General features: G+C 35.5%; 1 pseudogene; it reads left to right on the forward strand.

The window, feature by feature from the left end:
• Window positions 1-7,196: 7,196 nt before the first annotated feature.
• Window positions 7,197-7,823, forward strand: LOC129059824 (translation machinery-associated protein 7-like; annotated as a pseudogene).
• Window positions 7,824-14,556: the final 6,733 nt, after the last annotated feature.

Raw genomic sequence — 14,556 nt, forward strand, 5'->3', positions numbered from 1 at the left:
GCCTGTCCTTTGAAGTTTTGACACAAGATATTGACTTCTCTCTAGCTATGAAAGCACTAGATATCTGATCAATGTGGCACATTCTTGTAATCCCAGCTACTTGGGAGGTTGAGGTAGTAAGATTACTGCTTGAGCCCAGGAGTTGGTGGCCAGCCTAGGCAACATAGTAAGGCCTTGTCTCTTAACTAACAAACAAACAAAGAAAAGTCTGTATTATTCCATTCTCACACTGCTATAACGAATTGCTCGAGACTGGGTAATTTACAGAGAAAAGATGATTAATTGACTCACAGTTATGCAGAACTGAGGAGACCACAGGAAATTTATAATCATGGCAGAAGGGGAAACAAACGCATCCTTTTTCAAATGGCGTTAGGAAGGAGAAGTGCTGAGCAAAGGGGAACAGCCCTTTATAAAACCATCAGATCTCTTGAGAACTCACTCACTATCACAGGAAAAGCATGGGGGAACCACCCTCATGATTCAGTTACCTCCCACCAGGCCCCTTCCATGACACATGGGGATTATGGGAACTACAATTGAAGATGAGATTTGGGTAGGGACACAACCAAAACATATCAAAATCCTTGATGAAATCTTCTTCCAATAAAAGGCTGTTTTGTCTACATTAAATATCTGCTATTTAGTGTAGCCACCTTCATTAATTTTCTTGGCTAGGTCTTCTGGGTAACTTTATCCACCTTCAACATCAGCACTTGCTGCTTCATCTTATACTTTTATGTTATAGAGATTTTTTTTTTCCTTAAATACCATGAACCAACCTTTGTTAGCTTCAAATGTTTCTTCTGAAGCTTCTTCACCTCTCTCAGCCTTTATAGAATTAAAGAGTTAGTGCCTTGCTCTGAAATAAGCTTTCACTTAAGGGAATGTTGTGGCTGGTTTGATCCATCCAGATCACTCAAACTCTCTTCATATCAGCAATAAGATGTTTCACTTTCCTGTCATTCTTGTGTTCACTGAAGTAGTATTTTTAATTTCCTTCAAGAACTCTTCCTTTGGCTGGGTGTGGTGGCTCATGCTTGTAATCCCAGCACTTTGGGAAGCTGAGGCGGGTGTATCACGAGGTCAGGAGACTGAGACCATCCTGTTTAAATGTGAAATTCCGTCTCTACTAAAATACACAAAATTAGCTGGGTATGTTGGTGTGTGCCTGTAGTCCCACTACTCAGGAGGCTGAGGCAGGGAAATTGCTTGAACCCGGGAAGTGGAGGTTGCAGTGAGTCAAGATTGTACCACTGCACTCTAGCCTGGTGACAGAGCAAGACTCCATCTCAAAATAATAATAATAATAAAATAAAAAGAACTCTTCCTTTGTATTCACAGTTTAGCTGTTTGGTGCAAAAAGCCAAGCTATCAGGCCTAGCTTTTCAGGCTATCTCAGCTTTTCACTTGCCTTCTTCACCAAGCTTAATCATTTCTAGCTTTTGATTTAAAGTGAGAGAGGTGTGACTCTTCTTTTCCACTTGAATACTTAGAGGCCATTGTAGGTAGATGTATTAACTGGCTTAGTTTTAATATTGTTGTATCTCTGGGAAGAGGGAGGTCCAAGGAGAAAGAGAGAGATGAGGGGACAACTGGTCATTGGAACAGTTGGAACACATACAACATTGATCAATTAAGTTTGCCATCTTATATGGTAGCAGTTTGTGGTGCCTGTAAACAATTACAATAACAAAAAAAATCGCTTATCACAGATCATCATAACAGATATATAAAAATAAAAAGTTTGAAATATTTTGATAATTATCAAAATATGAAACAGAGACACAAAGTGAGCACGTGCTATTGAAAAAAATGGTGCTGATAGATATCTGGTATATAATGCTGCCACAAAACTTGAATTTGTAAAAAATGCAATATTTGCCAAGTACAATGAATTAAGAAATTCCTATAATTCAAAGATAACTTCCACAGATTTCCAACCTCATATCTATTCAACTATCATCACATAGATAACCTGCCTTCCATGCTCATATCTAAAGCCAATTCTTCCACTTGTTTAGTAACAATACTTGCATTTTTAACTGTTCTGGTACCACTTCAGCAGTTATTCTTTTTCTTACATCATCTTTTAACTTTCTACCAAATCATTGTCATTAAATATAAATATGCTATTTATTTTTTAAAGAGCTGTTGACCTTACTTTTGCCACCAAATAACATGTCACCTTATTGTTCCCCTTTGTAGTAAAACTTTTCTCTCCACAATATTTTTTCTCTTCTTTTATTTTATTATTGTTTTTTATTATTGTGCTAGGGTACATGTGCACAACGTGCAGGTTTGTTACATATGTATACATGTGCCATGTTGGTGTGCTGCACCCATTAACTCGTCATTTACATTAGGTATATCTCCTAATGCTATCCCTCCCCCCTTCCCCCACCCCATGACAGGCCCTGGTGTGTGATGTTCCCCACCCTGTGTCCAAGTGTTCTCATTGTTCATTTCCCACCTATGAGTGAGAACATGCAGTGTTTGGTTTTCTGTCCTTGCGATACTTTGCTCAGAATGATGATTTCCAGCTTCAACCATGTCCCAGATAGAAACCATAATGAGATACCATCTCACAGCAGTTAGAATGGTGAGAATGGTGATCATTAAAAAGTCAGGAAACAACAGGTGCTGGGGATGATGTGAAGAAATAGGAACACTTTTATACTGTTGGTGGGACTGTAAACTAGTTCAACCACAGTCGAAGACAGTATGGCAATTCCTCAAGGATCTAGAACTAGAAATACCATTTGACCCAGCCATCCCATTACTGGGTATATACCCAAAGGATTATAAATCATGCTGCTATAAAGACACATGTACACGTATGTTTATTGCTGCACTATTCACAATAGCAAAGACTTGGAACCAACCCAAATGTCCAACAATGATAGACTGGATTAAGAAAATGTGGCACATATACACCATGGAATACTATGCAGCCATAAAAAAGGATGAGTTCTTTTCTCTAATTTTAAACAAAGCCACATCAATGAGGCTGCCATTCACAATATTTCACCAGTATTGCTTTTACCAATGTCATCAGTGGTTCTGTACGTAACTAAAGATGAGGATAAATTTTTAGTTTCAAGCTCACTTGCCATATCAGCAGCTTTCTCTCAGCAGCATTTAACATAGTTGATCACTTGCTTCTTGTTGATGCACTTCCTCTGCTTGTTTCCAACATACCAAATTCTTGGTTTTCGTCTATCTTCATTGCCACTCTATCTCATTCTTCTTAATGTTTCTTCCTCTTCTCTCTGGCTTTTTCATTTTATAGATCTGCAAAGTTTAGTCCTTGTTCCTCTTATTTTCATTATCTTTAGTCCTTTGAATATGCTAACCACTTTCGTGACTTTAAACCCTATTAATATGTTTCTGACTTGCTAGTTTATGTCTCTATCTTGATCCTCCCCTTTGAATTTCAGATGAGTATCCAACCATCTACTTCACATAGCCACTGAGAAATCGAATAGATATTGGCAACTCTAACATGGACTTTAAATTATTTAGACCAAAACCTAATATAAATTTTTGACTGTGTTTTTTTTTTTTTTCATATTCTACCTATAATCCATTAGTAAATGTTTGCCTCCATCTTCAAATGTCCAGAATCTGACCATTTCTTATTCGTGTCCACTGTTATAAGTCTGCTCCTATCTGCAATTGTATTTTAGCTAGATTATAGCAATTATCACCTAACTGGTTTCTATGCACACATTCTTATCCCCAACATTCCACCTAAACCTAGCAAACACATACACTCTAATTTCAACAAAACAGAAAAAGAGGTACTTTATACCAGTCAGTTCATGTCAGTCCTCTGTTCAAATTCCTCTAATGACATCTAATTTCAGTTCTTGTAAAAGACAATACCTTTACAATGGCCTACAAGGCCATACATGATCTGTATTTTTATAAAAATCCAAATAATCTGGCCATGAAGTCTTTGTACTATTTTTTCCTTACTAACTTCACACCAGCTACATGAGTTTCTCTAATACACATGCTTCTTCATCCTAAGTGCCTTTCTCCTGACTGATCCCTTTGCCTAGAATTCTCCTCTTTCCAGTTTACATTTGGATAACTCCCCTATCTTCCCCAAGTGCTCTAATGTCACCTTACCAATTAACCCCAGCATGACCATCCTACATAAAATCGCAGACTCTTCACACATACCTACCCCTTACTGTCTTCTTGCTTTTTTCCTAAATAACCATCTTATTTTAGAATAGTTATTGATTTTCAGAAAAATTGGGAGTATATAGTACAGAGATTTCCTGTACTCTGCCTACCCACTTTCCCCTATTGTTACCATGTTACATTAGTATGGTACATTTGGTAAAATTAATGAACACATATTCATACATTGTTGTGAAGTAAGTCTAAAGTCTATAACTAAGATTTCCTTAGTTTTAACTAATAATGTCTTTTTTTCCGTTCAGGACCAATTCTATATTCCACATTACATTTAATTGTCATGTCCCTTTAAGTTCCTCTAGGCTGTGACAGTTGCTCAGACTTTGTTTTTGATGACTTTGACAGCTTTACATGACCAGAATAAATGTGGCCATATATTTTGTATAATGTCTCTCAGTTGGGATATGTCTGATTTTTATTCATGATTAGGGTAGGCTTATGTGTTTTTAGGGAAAGACCACAGAAGTAAAGTGCCATTGTAATTACATCATATCAAAGGTACATACTATCAACATGACATTGCTGTTGATGTTAACCTTGTTGACCTGGCTGAGGCAATGTTTGTCAGATTTCTCTACTTCAAAATTTCCTCCTTTTCACTTTGTACTCTTCGAGAGGAAATCACTGTCTGCAACACACAGTTAAGGTGTGAGGATTTATGTTCTACCTTCTTTAGGGTGGAGTATCTACATAAAATATTTGGAATTCTTCTCCACAGGAGATCTATTCTCCCTCCTCAATTTATATCTTTATATATGAAATTTTTTCATCAGTGTATGGTGTGGTATATGAACACTTACGTTATGCTTTTGTTTATATTCCAATTCTACTGAATTTATTTTGTTGTCAAGTTGATACAATTTTGGGCATTGGGAAATCTCAGTTGGCTTTCATGTCCCTTTGATATATCTTCATCATAGTGTGTGTGTGTGTGTGTAGTTGTTTGTCAGTTTGCTTTTATCATTTTCTTACTTTTTAGCACTAAAAATACATGTGGCTCATCTTGTGTATTTCCCAGCCTAGTCTTAGAATCATTCATCTGTCCAAGGAGCCCTGGCTTCTATTAATGCATAATGGTTTTAGAAACCAAGATCTAGGCGGTAGATGCACTCATTGTGACTGGGATATTGCTGTTTCTAAGCTCTCTCAGCTTACAAAATGAGAAAATATATTTATGTATGCTAACCCATGTATCTACATATAACTATATATATTTCTATATGTAACCATACGTATTTATACTAAGCTAATCCTGAGTTCATACTGATGTCTCCAAATCTAATCCATTACCATAAACCCAGATAATTCTGGGTTTCTTCTCTTGCCTGTTTGTAAACTCCTGCTCCAACAGTGAGAAACATAGTTTGCACCATTTGCCAAACTTTTACTTAATTTTTCAATTTCAGTACACATTCATAGCAGCATTACAGATATTAACCCATACACCCAAGGGAAACAACTTTATCAGTTGGAATACAGTACTAGGTTCAGTTTCTTTTGCAAATATTCTTACATATCCCACTCATTTCCAGTTACTTGGGACAGTACCATTTTCTCTATGAACTCAGTGATATGGTTTTATATGATTGGGATACTTTTTATCACATTTTGCATTCTATTCTGAGATCCCTTGATCTCCTAATGGATTTTTTGAATTTGTATACAGCATAGTTCAGTCTTACTTCTGTGAAGTTGTATAGATTTTCATAAGTGAATAGGGGCATTTATCTACAATTACAGCATCATACAGCACCATCATAGAATATTCATGTGTTTCATCTGTTTAATGGTCCCTTTCATCCAAAGACTTTGAAAAACACTGATCTTTTTACTATCTCTATAATTTTGCCGTCCCTAGATTTCACATAATTAGGATTATATAATTTGCAGTCTTTTCAGACTGGCTTCTTCTACTTAGCAACATGTACTTAAGATTCATTTATGTCTTTGTGGGCTTGATAGTCATATTTTTCTATAACTGGGTAATATTCCATTGTGTGACTATACCAGAATTCGTTTATCCATTCACCTTGCTTGCTTTCAGTTTTTGGCAATAATAAATAACAGTGCTATAAATATTTGGGTACATATGTTCATAGGGACACACGTTTTCAAGTCAATTCGTTCAATATCTAGAAGCATGTTTGCTGCGTCATGTGGTTAGATGACATTTAGCTTTGTAAAAAGCTGTTAAACTGTCTTTCAAAGTGATCATACCATTTTTAATTACTAGTATCAATGAATGGTTTTCCTTTTGTTATATGACCTCACAAGCAATTGGTATTATTGGATTTTTTTATTTTATTTTATCCATCCTAAATGTTGTGTAGTGATCCCTTGTTTTAATTTGTAATTCCCTAATGACAAATGACATTTTATAGCTTTTCATATGCTTCTTTATCATTAGTTTTATTTTCATATAACATTTATGACTTTTAATATACCACCAAATATATAAATTTATGTTTCTCTCATCTGTCTTATGTAGTATAATGGAAATCCCAAGATAATCTTGACTCCTTTTTTTCACTGAAATATCTTAAGTACATAATTTCCCATAAGTGTCCAATAAATACTTAGCAAATGAATAAATTGAAATTCCATCTAAGAAAGAGAGGGATAAATAAAGTATACTAATGGAGAACAGCAGCCAATGACATAGAAGAAAAACAAGAAACATTCGTGGTATTGTGGATGAGGAGAGAAAAATTCAACAATTGCTTTACTCTTAGGCAAGGTTAATAACACAAAACCAAAGATGTGTCCATTTGATTTTAAAGTATGTCATCAGTGATAATAACATAAAGTTTCTCAGTAGAGAATTAGGATTATAAGACTTGTTGATGGAAAAAAAAGCAGAAAGTGAAGAGTCTAAGCCACAACTAAAACAATTCATTCAAAAAATTTGTTTCTAGGGGAAACTGTGCAGTAATTGGGAATCACAATGGCTCAAGGTAGGATATTGATTAAACATAGCATACACTATGCGTGCTTCTAAGCTAATAGGAATATCTGGTGGAATAGAAGTTGGTTATGTAGGAACTGAATACGTTAGAGGAGCACGTATATAAGAAGGTAAAAATACAAAGCAAAAATGAAAAAGTTTTGCTTTAAGTGTAAGAACACTTCATCTAGTATAAGAGGAGAAAAGAGAAACTAAAAGATTGGGTATAGACAGATATAGGTAGGGTGAAAGACTTGTTGCTGGGATATTGGTGGATTTCTTGTCAATATTTACTAATTACTTTATGGAAATGATACCAATTTATAGTGATAATAAAGACAATAGTGGTACAGAGGTATATAGGAGACTGAGGAGAGAGGAAATTAACAATGATAACTACTTGTTTTGAAGAATAAGGAAGTGTTAACATATGGGAGAAGCGCAGTAAGATTACCCAGTAGGAAGGGGCAGCAGATGAGTCTGGTAACAAAAGTGGCAAGAAGAAGCCCATACAACAGCCTAAGAAGCTGGCCAGGGACATGGACAGAAACAAAAAGAGGAACAGAAGAAACTCAAAAAACTAAAATCAAAGGCTGCAGGAAAGATTCACCTGGCCATAGGTGGGATTAAGAAATGTGGCAAAAAGCAATCTGTTCCTTGTACCTGAGGCAAAGGTACCTTTTGATTTCACTTCTGTTTAAACATCTGAAGTCTCTGCCATAACATCTATTGCCACATTTGCCACATATAGCTAGAATTAAATGCTGTCTTGGAGCCTGTGGTATATTTAAGAATAAACTTTTGTTTTTAAAAAAATCATACAGTGCCTCACTGTCTCTTCATTTCATCTCACTCAGCCATTCCTACTATACTGTGAAGTCAAAGTCAACCCAGCCCAGAGTGCTACCAGAATGTTCTTTTTTCTTTGTTCTACCCCCAAATTCTGTATCAACTGGAATTACAACAACTTATCTGAAAAAAAATGCCTAGTAATATTGACTTTCCATCTGGAATTTATGCTTATAGATTTCAAGCATTAAAATTCAGCATGTAGATTTCTCTCCACAATTGCACAGAGATGTAGCCATGGTTTTGTCACAAAATGTGATTTAACCATGTAAGGATATGGTTAAACTATTGGGATCAAAGCAGAGGGGAATAAGTAAATCAAGGTTACATGTTTAAGAAATTGGTATGATGATGTAACAATATGTCTAATGTGTATAAAAATAATATGAGAGGCACAATGATTAGTAAAATATAGAAAAATAAATCAATTTGATGTCTTCATAAGGTGGAATAAGTTGCAGACTGGAATTTACTAGGGAGAATCAAGTACTAGAACAAGAAATTATTATCTTTGAGACTTCAGAATGGGAGAAGTTATTAATGTTTCAACCATAGTCATAGACAGTTGATAAGTGGTGGAAGAAAAATCATTGCAGTTTAGATAGAGGAACTAAGAGAGCAACTGTTGCTTTTAAAATTGTCAATAATGGTGATAGGATTCAAAGACAGATGAAGAGAGTAAGTCAAGTCCTAAAATGACTTAATAATAATTGAGTGGTCCATGAACAGAGTTTGGTAGTTGTTAGCAGCAGAGAAAATAAAATCTAATCACATGAACTTCGAAGGAGACTGAACGTTTAAAGGAGGAGGAAAGAGAGCAGCTTTGAAATAATACTAGAAAACGGGGAATATATGAGAGAAATAACAGGTTCAATTCTAGCTGGCTGAACTGTCCAGGACACTAGTCTGTTAGGTGGTCAGGAGGACCAGGATCTTGAGGGCCTTGTCTCTTTGTGGCATGGTAAGGTGCCAGTGTGTGGACAAGATGCTGCGTCACTTGGAGCAGAAGTCTTGGCACTGACCCTTCTGTCTGACAGGTTGGTAATTTCAGGAGTTGGATCAGAAGAAAGGTATTAAAAAGATCTCTTATCTTCTCTAACAAAGTGATGTGAAATTGTAGGTCCATTTGGGGAGTTTATCTTCATCAAAGAGTATTAGAAAGCATTTGAATAGTTTCAGATGGAAAGGGAAACATGAAAATATTTAATCTGAAGTAAAATGTAAACCACAGTAGCTGATGTGTGGGTGATGTCTGGGGAGGGGAGGTAGAGTAATTGCAAGAAAATTAATGAGGAGGCTCCTGATGAACTCTAAGGAGAAACCATAATTATTTCAATCAGTGTGGTACTTTTGGAAAAAAGTGGACAAAGATGGCACATGTATCTGTATGCATATATGTATACATGGATATCTGATTTAATACTGCACACACAGAAAATCGTCCATCTGAGTGGAGGTGTCAGGAGACAATGTAAGTGGAAAGAATGTTATGCCCTGTAAACTGATAGCAGTTGGGGGAAGAAAAGCTGTGGACTTTCAACCAACCATTGATTTCGAGGAATTGAGTAAAATTGTCTTAAATCTTAAAAATTTTGTTCCCTCCTAGGGTAAGGAATAAAAATCTAGAGAATATTACATGTCTTTGTGTATGTTTTATGTCTATCTATCTAATCACACAAACACAACGTACATACTAAATAATAGCTAATATATAAAAAATATCATTGTTTAAGAACAGATTTTATTTTTTATAAGCTCCCCAATGGATTTTGCTTTCATGTTTGAGTGGCAATCATTGTAATAGGCCACATCTTTCCTCTTTTACTCATACTCTTTATGAATTACTCTATAGTATTGAATTTTTCTTTTTATCTTATCATAACATAGATTATAAACTGAGATTTATAAATGTGTTTTATATGTAAATGTGATTTTTATATTCATCTTATTTCACAATATTAGATATAATAACCATGCAAACTGCTAATTAAACCAGATTTGTTTGTAATTCCTTTTAAATTGACATATATATATATCACTGTCATTGAAATAAAAAAAAATAGCATGGCTACTGTTCAACCCCTTTCACAATGCTTAAATTGATTAAGTATAAATTCTGCTCTGCACATCATGTAAAGGAAACACACATTTAATTTGTTGATATCTTGGAGATACATCTCATGTGTTATTACTACATTTTTAAAAGGCAACAAAACCCATTCAGTACATTGATTTCCTTTTTGAGATGTATGTATAAGGACTGTTTTCTTCATTTCAATAATAAATTAAATAACCAAAGGCCTCAAGAGAAAGAATAATTTTGAAATTAATAAAGGGAGTTCAATGTATAAAAAGAAAATATTAGTACTATTTCCAACCCAAGTACTCCATGGCTCCCATTTGGAAATATGCGCATGGCATAGAAGCCTATTATCATTCGAAAGTTTGTAATTACTGTTAAATATGTACATAGAGTGCTATCATGATGGTTGTGGCTTTGGGATCAAACACACCCCAAAGAGGCAGCATTAAGATTTACTTTTTCCGAATAAAAACTTTTAAGAGAATGGACTTCTTTCCTAGAAATGCAAAGGCAGATATGAGGACAATCTTGATTAACAATGGCAGAAAGCCCATCAGATAGAAGGACTAACTGAAATTGCCAAAGCAACAAAGAAAAAGGGAACCAGTCAGTGTTTTCTCGCACAGATCATTTAACTGGACTATTAAGGTGTGTCCTGTATGTACTACACAGATAGAGCATGCACAAAATTTCCATGGAATATGCTTGTAATGAAATACTATGTAGAGGTTAAAATTATATTGTAAAATAAAGACAAAATATTTTAATATAAATCAGTAAGTGAGAAAAATCACATTTCAGGAAAGAATATGCAGTACAATATTTTTTTAAAGAGAAGGGGATACGCTGTTCCAGTTATCACAATTTATTGCCTCTCAGCTTTCCAGCCAATGTATCATTTCCTTGCTTGTCACAATGGAGCTGGATGTTGTAAACATCACTTCATTGCCAGTTGAGGTACTGGAGGGATGCTAAGGAAAGAAGATGTTTCTTTTGCTGATTCTAGTGCACTTTACTCTGTTTGCCTCTGAGGGACTGACTAGGCAGTTGTCCACAGACACAAAATGGTGCTCACATTCCAGTAGTTGCAGCCTAGGGGTATTTGCACAGCAGTCTTGGTCCACCAGCTGTGGACCAGCCCTGTTTCAGAGTAACACAATAAACTTTATTGTCATCCCTTATGCTGGAGCTGTGCCTCCTCCATTGGCATCTAGATCCTATCCTTGGCAGGTGGGGGGATACTGTCAAGTTGGTTCCTTATTTGTTCACTTTCCCACAACTCTACGCCTTTTTTCACAGTTGTCTTTTATTCCCTCTTAGTAGCTAATTGCCTGTAAATAATTAATCCTCATAGTGTGTCTCTCCTGTTCAGATTACTGTGTGATCTCTCTTTCCCGAGTGGACCATGACTGATATACACTTTAACACACACATACAAACACATACATAGATAATTGGAAAGTGAGGTTTGGAACAATTAATAGTGACTATCATTTCTGGATGCTTATCTTTGAAGTACTCTTTATTTTCTTCCGTATTTTTTTTGTATTGCCTAAATTCTTTACAATCATGCAATAACTTTGAAATCCAAAACTTTACACTAAATTTTAGAAAGCATTAATAAACTCTCCTGCGTTTAGAAAATAAACAGACCCAGTATATTTAAAATAAATTAGGATCTAAATTTGAGAAGGCTTAGCTTGGGAGATTTTTTTAATCATTCTTATTTTTATCTTGTATGTTTTAAAAGGTTCAAAATTAAATTAGAAAGGCACAAACACAATGAAATGTATTCAACAAAAAACGTCAGACACTTATGACATTGCATTTGTTATTATAAACTAATTGCTGTTGCAGACAAGAAAACAAAAAGTGGAATTACTTTTACAAACTTGTTCTAGATCAAAATTGTTCTATTTAGTGCCCTTTAAATGCAAAGTGACAGAATATAAACTGACCCGACAGTATAGTGGATGCGTTATCAGCATGCTGACATGGCTTCCTTTGCCTGTTCTCTCTGATTTAATGTCATCAGACACAAGGTGATTTAGAACATTCTTGGTAATAATGGAGAGGCTGAAAGCAGATGTGTGGGTATTTTTAATGTTTTTTTCGTCTCCCAAGATTTGTTATTTAGTTAAGGCAATACTGCGGAGACAATCAGTATGTTGCAGAATGTTATAAAAATGAATATCAAGAGCAGATTACATTAGTGGGAGAAAACTTCCTCATTTAAAAAAAAAACAAGAAACAAAAACTTTTTCTCTATCAGAGTTTCAATAACTTGGAAACTTTTTTATTTTATTTTAAGTTCCGGGATACATACGCAGGATATGCAGGTTTGTTATATACGTAAACGTGTGCCATGGTGATTCACTGCACCTATCAACCCATCATCTAGGTATTAAGCCCAGCATGCATTAGCTATTTATCTTGTTGCATTCCATCTCCCTGTCCTCACAACAGGCCCTAATGTGTGTTGTTCCCCTCCTTGTGCCCACGTATTCTCATTGTTCAGCTCCCACTTACCAGTGAAGATGCATGGTGTTTGGTTTTCTGCTCCTGTGTTAGTTTGCAGGGAATAACGGCCTCCAGCTCCATCCATGTCCCTGCAAAGACATGATCTTGTTCCTTTTTATGGCTGCATAGTATTCCATGATGTATGTGTACCACATTTTCTTTATCCAGTCTATCATTGATGGGCATTTGGGTTGATTCCATGTCTTTACTATTATGAATAGTGCTGCAGTGAACATACGCATGCATGTATCTTTATAATAGAATAATTTATATTCCTCTGGGCATATATCCAGTAATGGGATTGCTGGGTCAAATGGTATTTTTGGTTCTAGATCTTTAAGGAATCACTAGACTGTCTTTCACAATGGTTGAACTAATTTACTTTCCTATCAATGATGTCAAAGTGTTCCTCTTTCTTCACAACCTCACCAGCATCTGTTGTTTCTTAACTTTTAAATAATTGCCATTCTGACTGGTGTGAGATGGTATCTCATTGTAGTTTTGATTTGCATTTCTCTAATGATCAGTGATGTTGAGCTTGTTTTGATATGTTTCTTGGCCACACAAATGTCTTCTTTTAATAAGTGTCTGTCCCTGTCCTTGGCAGACTTTTTAGTTTTTTTAATAAATTTGTTTAAGTTCCTTGTAGATTCTAGATATAAGACCATCATCAGATGGATAGATTGTGAATTTTTTTCCGACTCTATAGGTTGCCTGTTCCCTCTGATGATAGTTTCTTTTGCTGTGCACAAGCTCTTTAGTTTAATTATATCCATTTGTCAATTTTTGTTTTTGTTGCCATTGCTTTTGAGAATTTCACCATGAAACATTTGCCTGTGCCTATGTCCTGAATGGTATTGCCCAGATTTTCTCCTAGGGTTTTTGTAGTTTTGGGTTTTACATTTAAGAATCTAATCCTTCTTGAGTTACTTTTTGTATAAGGTGTAAGGAAGGGATCCAGTTTCAGTTTTCTGCATATGGCTAGTCAGTATTCCCAGTACCATTTATTAAATGGAGAATCCTTTCCCTGTTGCTTTTTTTTTGGTCAGGCTCATTGAATATCAGATGATGGTAGATGTGTGGTGTTGCTTCTGAGGTCTCTGTTCTGCTCCATTGGTAAATATGTCTGTTTTAGTAACAGTGTCATGCTATTTTGGTTACTGTAGCTTTGCAGTATACTTTGAATTAAGGTAGCATGATGCCTCCAGTTTTGTTCTTTTTGCTTAGTATTATCTTGGCTATACTAGCTGTTTTATGGTTCCTTATGAATTTTAAAGTAATTTTTTCTAATTTTATGAAGAATGTCAATGGTAGTGTGATGGATGTAGCATTGAATCTGTAAATTACTTTGGGCAGTGTGGCCATTTTCATGATATTGATTCTTCCTGTACCTGAGCATTGAATGTGTTTCCATTTGTTTGCATCCACTGCTATTTCCCTGAGCAGTGATTTGTAGTTCTCCTTGAAAAGGTCTTTCACTTCCCTTTTTGCTATTTTATTCTATTTTATTCTATTTGTAGCAATTGTGAATAGCAGTTCATTTATGGTTTGTCTCTCTGTTTGTCTATTGTTGGTGTATAGGAACGTTTGTGAATTTTGCACATTGATTTTGTATCCAGAGATTTTGCTGAAGTTGCTTATCAGCTTAAAAAGCTCTTGGGCTGAGATGATATGGTATTCTACATAAAGATCATGTCATCTACAAAGACAGTTTGACTTCCTCTCTTCCTATTTGAATACCTTTATTTCTTTCTCTTGGCTGATTGCCCTGGCCAGAACTTCCAACACTATGTTGAACAGGAGTGGTGAGAGAGGGCATCCTTGTCTTGTGCCGGTTTTCAAGGGGAATGCTTCCAGCTTTTGCTCATTCAGTATGATATTGGCTGTGGGTTTGTCATAAATGGCTCTTATTATTTTGAGGCACGTTCCTTCAATATCTAGTTTATTA

Source organism: Pongo abelii, chromosome 5 (assembly GCF_028885655.2).
Source record: "Pongo abelii isolate AG06213 chromosome 5, NHGRI_mPonAbe1-v2.0_pri, whole genome shotgun sequence".
Lineage (NCBI taxonomy): Eukaryota > Metazoa > Chordata > Mammalia > Primates > Hominidae > Pongo > Pongo abelii.